Source organism: Onychostruthus taczanowskii, unplaced genomic scaffold (genome assembly GCF_017590055.1).
Source record: "Onychostruthus taczanowskii isolate IOZ18803 unplaced genomic scaffold, ASM1759005v1 scaffold30, whole genome shotgun sequence".
In the NCBI taxonomy this organism is placed as follows: Eukaryota; Metazoa; Chordata; class Aves; order Passeriformes; family Passeridae; genus Onychostruthus; species Onychostruthus taczanowskii.
In genome coordinates, this window is record NW_024500350.1 from 9,066,550 (window position 1) to 9,073,837 (window position 7,288).

The window sequence follows — 7,288 nt, forward strand, 5'->3', positions numbered from 1 at the left end:
CCGGGGCTCGGCTCGGCTCGGCGGGAGATGGGCGTAGCTTCCTGCCCCGTCTTATCGCGCCGTCCCAGCCACATGCCGGGCGGCGAATGAAGTCCGCAGTCTTCCCGGTGCGTGTGGCGTCGTCCCCCCGAGGCCGTCGGTCACCGCGGTGGAGATGAGCTCCGGCAGCGCTGCGTTGCGAGGAGTGCCCGTTTGACCGGGAAGGCGGAAGTTGGGGGGGTGGAGTGGGTGCAGGGATAAAGTCTGAGAAGTAACCCCGCAAATTTCACGGGAAAACCGTGTCATTCTTGCCGGGGAGGAGTGTTGGGATCTCCTCTGTCTCTCCGAGTGAAGAAGAATTTCTGTAGGCATGGTCCTTAGCAGATCACCGCCGGCACCGCAGGGCCTGTATGTGTGACCGTGTAGTGTCTGCACTTGTGAAGCTGTGTATTTGTGAAGCCTCATACTGTTAAAGTTGTAAGACTTTAATGTCTTAGGTGGCTGACAACTGGGCCACTGGAAGTACAGAGTAAGGGATGGAGAGGGAGAGACCGACAAAGATACATCTGAACTGTCAAATTCCCCCAGCAGCTGTTAAGTGGGAGCTGCAATGAGTCCTGGGCCCATTAGTCCATGTTGCCCCTCTTCTGCATCCCATCCCTACCACCCTTCTCCTGCTGATGTAATTTTTTCTCCTTTCCTGCACCTCTCCCTCTCCTATTGTCTAATCTTGTGTATTTCTCTCACATTCTACCTCTCTATTTTCGTTTTCTTTCTGCACTTCCATCCTCTTCTCCATCTCTCTTGTCTTCATCCTCTATCTCAGTCCATTGATATTTTTGTCTTTTTCCATTTATCTGTCTTCCAAATTTGTAAATGCTCCCCATATACCCTCTAGGCCTTTGTGATGTCCAATCAACTTTTATTTCCTCTCTCTCTCTCTGTGCCCTGTATTCTAAGTACACTTTTTCTTTCTCGGATGCTCTCATTCTAGGTCCCTGCCCCAATGTTTTCATTTCTTTCCTCCCTGTCCCTCAGGCCATTTCTCTCTTGACTGTTCTCTGTCCTCCTGTTCCTATCATTAGACTCCTCTCCCCTTTGGCTCACAGAGCCTAGGAGACCCAGGTGACCACAAACCACCTTTGCTTTTTCCAAGGGTTTGCTTTGCTGAAGTGTTTCTAAATGTGTCAGTGAGCTTTTCTGGAGCTGGAATTTATTTCTGTTTCAGGAAGAGTCTCTCATTTTGTAGTCTGTGATTTAACAGTTTCCATGGCAGGATAATTGCAGTAGAAGGTGGCAAATGAATCCAACGGCCTGAACTAGGATGTGCCAGGCTTCTTGCCAAGCCAGGGGCACCCGTGGGAATGTGGGCTGCCACATTCCTCAAACTCGGAACATTGAGGGATTTCTCCCAGACAGAAGCTGCCAGTAACCATGGCTCTGGGTGGCCTTGGACTACTGGGGGCCTCCTCCAACCTGCCTCCAAGCCATGGGGGTGGTAAACGTTGCTTCCTTCTAAAAAGAGCCATCATTGGCATCCGGGCCCCTGTGGCGAGAAGTGAAATTCTGTCTCCTAAATTTGCAAACATCACAGGTTTTCTCCCACATGAAAGCTGCCAGGAACTAGGGCTGGCCTTCGACTCCCAGGGGCCTCCTCTGAGCCGGCTCCAAGACACGAGGGTGGAAATCTTTCACACCTGTGGGAAAAAGCCACCATTCACACCCAGGCGCCCCCAGCCAAAAGTGGGAATCTGCCTTGATCCATCAGGAAATCTGTGAGCCGAATCTAGCCGAGCTCGGCCGAATCCAGCCTCCTGCTCTTGTGACCATTAATTAGCGCGAGTGCAGTCACCGCCTAATGAGCTCCTGCCATATTGTTGAGATGGATGTATGAGATGCATATATATATATATATATATATATATATATATATATATATCGGTGTAGTGATAATAATGGGGTTTTTAAGTTGTTTTTAAGTTTTATATTTTTGATAAAGTGTGATTTTAAGTTATTAGTTATATAAAAATAGTTTATTATATTTATTGGATAAAGTAACAGTTTCTTGTATGTTTTGGTATAAAGTAATTAATGTTAATCATTAATTGGAAAGTGTTTATAATAAGTCATTAGGGTATGAATATTGCTTATTAAGGTATGTAATTTTTAATTGTAAGCATTTTTAATGTGTTTATTTGTCTTCATGTTAATGGCTTTTTGGTACTTTTTTTTGTATTTGAATTATAAATATACTTGTTAAGGATTTTTGTAGGGGTTTTTGAAAAAATTTAAGTAGGTAGGGGAGATATAAAGTAATAATTATAATTATTAATAAAATGAATATTTTAGTTTTTACTAACAATTAAAGTTATTTGGTAATGTTTTAATTTTTAAAATATTATTTAGTTATTTTTTATTTATGTGTAATTGATTATTTTAAAAAAAGTTTTAAATGTTTTTGTAAATTGATTTATTGATTTGAAAAATTTATATAATGTATTTTTTCTAATTTTGGTATTTATGATTGTGTGTTAATAAAAATTTGTTTTATTTTGTAAAGTAGTTTAACATCAATGTTTATATTTATAGTTTATATAAATGTTTATAAATGTTTAACATCATTTATATTTAGTAGTAACAGTTAAGGTTATAGATGTATTATTGTTTTGTTTGGTTAGTTAATAACTAAGTTTATTTAATGTAGTTAACATGTGAGTTGTTATTTTAGGTCTTAAAATAGATTTACAAAGAATAGAATTAGGTTTTTAAAAGGTTATACTATTTTGATATTGAGAAGTAAATTTTGTTTGAGTGATTGTGTTTCTTTGATTTTTTTTCTGATGTATTATTGTTATGTTGGGTCTTAGTAGGGTTGTTTTAAATTGTAAGCTTGATATTTTGAGGTAACTTCTTTGTGGGTTTGTGTGTTTTTTTTTTTTTTTTGGGTAACTAAATATTTTACAAGTATTTATTTATAATTATTTTAATAATTTTAAGTTTTGTGTAATTTGGGACAAGAGTGTATAAATGTTATTTTAAGAGTTTATGTTATGTATAGGATTTTTTTTATTTACAATTTAAAGTTTGTGAGGGATAAGGTTAGTTGTGAAGAGGCATCCTAACAATGCATGTAGAAAATGGATTTTGAGGATTAGTGACCGATAAACGCTGCATTTGGATGTGTGGTTTTAGTGTTACTTATTCATTTTGTTTTGGTTGTGGAACTATTTATCTTGAGGTTTTTTTGGTGTGTTTTAAATAAAGTTTGGCACAGTGAGTAGGAATCTCGTGTGGTTTATTTTTTGTGGAAACAGAAGTATAACTTTTTCTATAGGTTATGAAATTTACAGGACAACTTCATTGACTACTTAGTAAATCTTTTACTTGCACTTGAGTAGGTTTTCGTAACTCTGATTTTGAAATCAAAGAAGAAAAATGAGAAAACAGAGGTAGAGAAGTTTTCTCCTTATGGGATACAAAGGGTTTAACATAGAAGCTGCTTTGTCTAATCTTGCGTGGAGGTTCCCGTGCCTCGGCAGCAGCAGAGCAGCGAGCGGTGCACCTTGGACGGGAGGCGGCTCCGAGTTCGGCCGAACCGAGCCGAGCGGAGCCGAACACGCAGAGCGGCTCCGAGTTTTTATCTTGAGGTTTTTTTGGTGTGTTTTAAATAAAGTTTGGCACAGTGAGTAGGAATCTCGTGTGGTTTATTTTTTGTGGAAACAGAAGTATAACTTTTTCTATAGGTTATGAAATTTACAGGACAACTTCATTGACTACTTAGTAAATCTTTTACTTGCACTTGAGTAGGTTTTTGTAACTCTGATTTTGAAATCAAAGAAGAAAAATGAGAAAACAGAGGTAGAGAAGTTTTCTCCTTATGGGATACAAAGGGTTTAACATAGAAGCTGCTTTGTCTAATCTTGCGTGGAGGTTCCCGTGCCTCGGCAGCAGCAGAGCAGCGAGCGGTGCACCTTGGACGGGAGGCGGCTCCGAGTTCGGCCGAACCGAGCCGAGCGGAGCCGAACACGCAGAGCGGCTCCGAGTTTAGCCGAACCGAGCCGAGCGGAGCCGAAGAGGCAAATCCAGCCGAATGCAGCCGATAGTAGCCGAATCTAGCCGAACCGAGCCGAGCGCCGCCGACCGCAGCATCCCGGGCAGGGCGGGGCGGGCTCGGGGTGGAGCCGGGGCTCTGTGAGGTTTCCCCTCCTGTCCCTCTCTCTGCCCCTCCTTCCTCCTCCCCGTATTCGCCTTCTTTTGCTCCCTTTCCCCCATTTCCCTCTCCTTCCCAAACCCGGCTCCTTCCTGTCCTGTCCCTAACCCGCTACTCCCTTCTATTCCCCCTCTCTCCCTCCTCTGTCCCCGGTCCCTCTTCCCCCCCTCCCGGTATTTCCCTTCCCCTCCCGCTTTCCTCCGCAGCCCGACCTCCCTCCCTACCGTTTCTCATCCCCTGCTTTCCCTTCTCTGTTCCCGTCCTCCCTTTCCTTCTTTGCCCGCAGCCGCGGGGGTCGTGGCGCCGGAGAATAAAGCCCAGAGGGCCGGAGCCCGGCGCCCCTCGGCCCCTGCACGGGGCCGGAGGCTCTCGGCGGATCCCCCCATGCCGGTCAGACACACCGCCCGGCACTGCCGGACCGGCGGCTTTCCCGACATCCCGCTGAGAGCGGCCCCCGCTCTGTGCCGTGCCGTCCCTGCCGCTCCCTCTCTCTGCCCCTCGCCGGTGACAGCGAGGCTGGGGAGGAGCTTGAGCCCCTCTGGGGGCTGCCCCCCCTTTCTTGTTGCGGCGGAGTCCCTTTCTGGGGGGATGTACGCGTGGAAAGGGCTTGAAGGAAGCGTTGCGCTGCTGTCCAGGGCAGTTGGACTCGTTCTGTGCCTTCTATTGGGGGTGAGGAAAAGGGGGTGAAGACTCGGGGCTCTGATGTCATTTGGGGCACCCCAAGGTCCCGAGGAGAGGGAGCCACACAGCGGTGGAGGAGCAGGTGGGTGGGGAATGAAAACCTGCCTTTTCCTGCCTTGTTAGGAGTATAACAGGGGTGACAGGGAATCCTGTGTTCTATTTTAATACAAAGGGGAAAAATATGGTATATAAATAAATATAAATATATACGAAGTATATAAATATATACATTTATACACGATGTATATAAATAAATACAAAATAATAGAAATCGATAAAATACATAATTATAATACAGTATAATACAAATTATACTGTATATATCTTATTCTAACATATTATATGTCATATATCTAAATATAGTACATAAATATATTACAATGTAATATATAACCACTTAAAAACGTAAATGTGAGTGTAAATATAAAAAATATAAATTTAAAAATATTTATATATATTTTAAAAGAAATGTTTTGGTTTTGGTTTTTTATTTGGTAATAGGCAGGGTTTTTACTATAAAAATTAGAAATATAAATAAAATAAAGGTAGATATCTAAGTGTAGAAATATATAATAAATACATAAAGATATATAAAAATTAAAAAATTAAATTAATAGAAGTATTAGCAATACTTATGATATACAATAAAAATTAAAATAATTACATGATGATGTATATTATACATATTTATAAATACAATACATCAATATAAACTATAAATTCAAATGTGTATATAATGATGAAAAATATAAATATAAAAATATTTAAATAGAGTTTAAAAGAAAGGGCTTTTTTTTGTTTTTATTTGGTTAGAGACAAGGGTTTTATTTTAAATAATAGAAGCTGCAAAGAGCATCCCAAGGGGAACACAAAACTGCCACAACATGGCTTCCTCCACAGCTTTTTCCTTGCAACCCAAGGCTGCATTTACTGCCTAGGATTAGGGTTACACCTAGGGTTAGGGTTTTGAAACCACAAAGCCCAGGGCTCCAGGCACACTGCAGCTGCAAAAGGCATCCCAGGGGGAACACAAAACTGCCACAACATGCCTTCCTTCACACCTTTTTCCCTGGGACCAGCCCTAGCCCTAAGCTGATTTCCTGCCTAGGGCTAGGGTTAGGGTTTGGATTTTGAAAACCACAAAGCCCAGGGCTCCAGGCACACTGCAGCTGCAAAAGGCATGCCAAGGGGAACACAAAACTGCCACAACATGGCTCTCTCTCCACGGACCCCCACTGATGGCCACATATCCCTGAACAGCAATGTCGGTTGTTTTCCCAGAGAAACAAAACTCACCAGCCCAGGTTCGTGATGTCAGTTTGCAGGAGGCGCTTGGGACTGTCATGGCAGCCCGAGTTGTCTGTGGTATTAGTTTGAGTCTGGGAGGCATCCTGCGGCATTTGGAACTGGAGGAAACAGATGGCCACTGAATATGACGTCCGGCTTTTTGCCATGGACACCGAAACTCACTGGGCCAGGTTCCTGCTGTCACTTTTCAGGATGCATTTGGCACTGCTAGGGAAACCAGCGTTTTATTTTGCAGCAGCTTTGGTCTGGAAGATATGGGGTTGCCCCCTCCTAACCCTTACTTCCTCCCCTCAGCCCTCTTTTCTAATGTCCCCTTCTCGCTCCTAACCGCTACTCGAACTTCCAGCCCGGTCCTGCCACGTCCCTCACTACTCCCTTCACCCCTTCCCTCCTGGCCCTGCCCCGGCCCTCACTCCACCCTTCACCCGTTCCCTCCCGGCCCGCCCCGTCCCTCACTTCCCCGCGCCCGCCTGTGACTCTGCAGCAGCACGTGGGAGCCCGAACAGAGGAGGACAGGGACTTCTTTTTCCCCTGGAAAATAGGGGCAGTTCAGGGTGAATTTTTGGGTCATTTCAGGGTGAAATTGGGGGGATTTTTGGGGTCATTTTTGGGGTGAATTTTGGGGTGAATTTGGGTGGTTTTGGGGTCTCACCCAGCCGCTCCTGGCACCCCCTGAGGGCTCAGTTTGGGGTGAATTTTGGGGTGAATTTGGGGTGAATTTGGGTGGTTTTGGGGTCTCACCCAGCCGCTCCTGGCACCCCCTGAGGGCTCAGTTTGGGGTGATTTTTGGGGTGATTTTGGGGTGAATTTGGGTGGTTTTGGGTCTCACCCAGCCGCTCCTGGTACCCCCTGAGGGTTCTGTTCCTGCGCAGCTGCCCCGGGCTCAGCGAGCGCCACTGCAGCTTCATCCGGAAATAATCGTCCCTGGCACCCCCAAAACAGCCAGAAACACCCCAAAAACACCTTTAAACACCCAAAAACAGCCAGAAACACCCCAAAAACCCCCCCCAGCCCCCCCAAAACAGCCACAACACCCCAAAATTGCCATGATCCCACCCAAAACATGCCTTCCTTCACACCTTTTTCCCTTGGTCCACCACTAGCCCTATA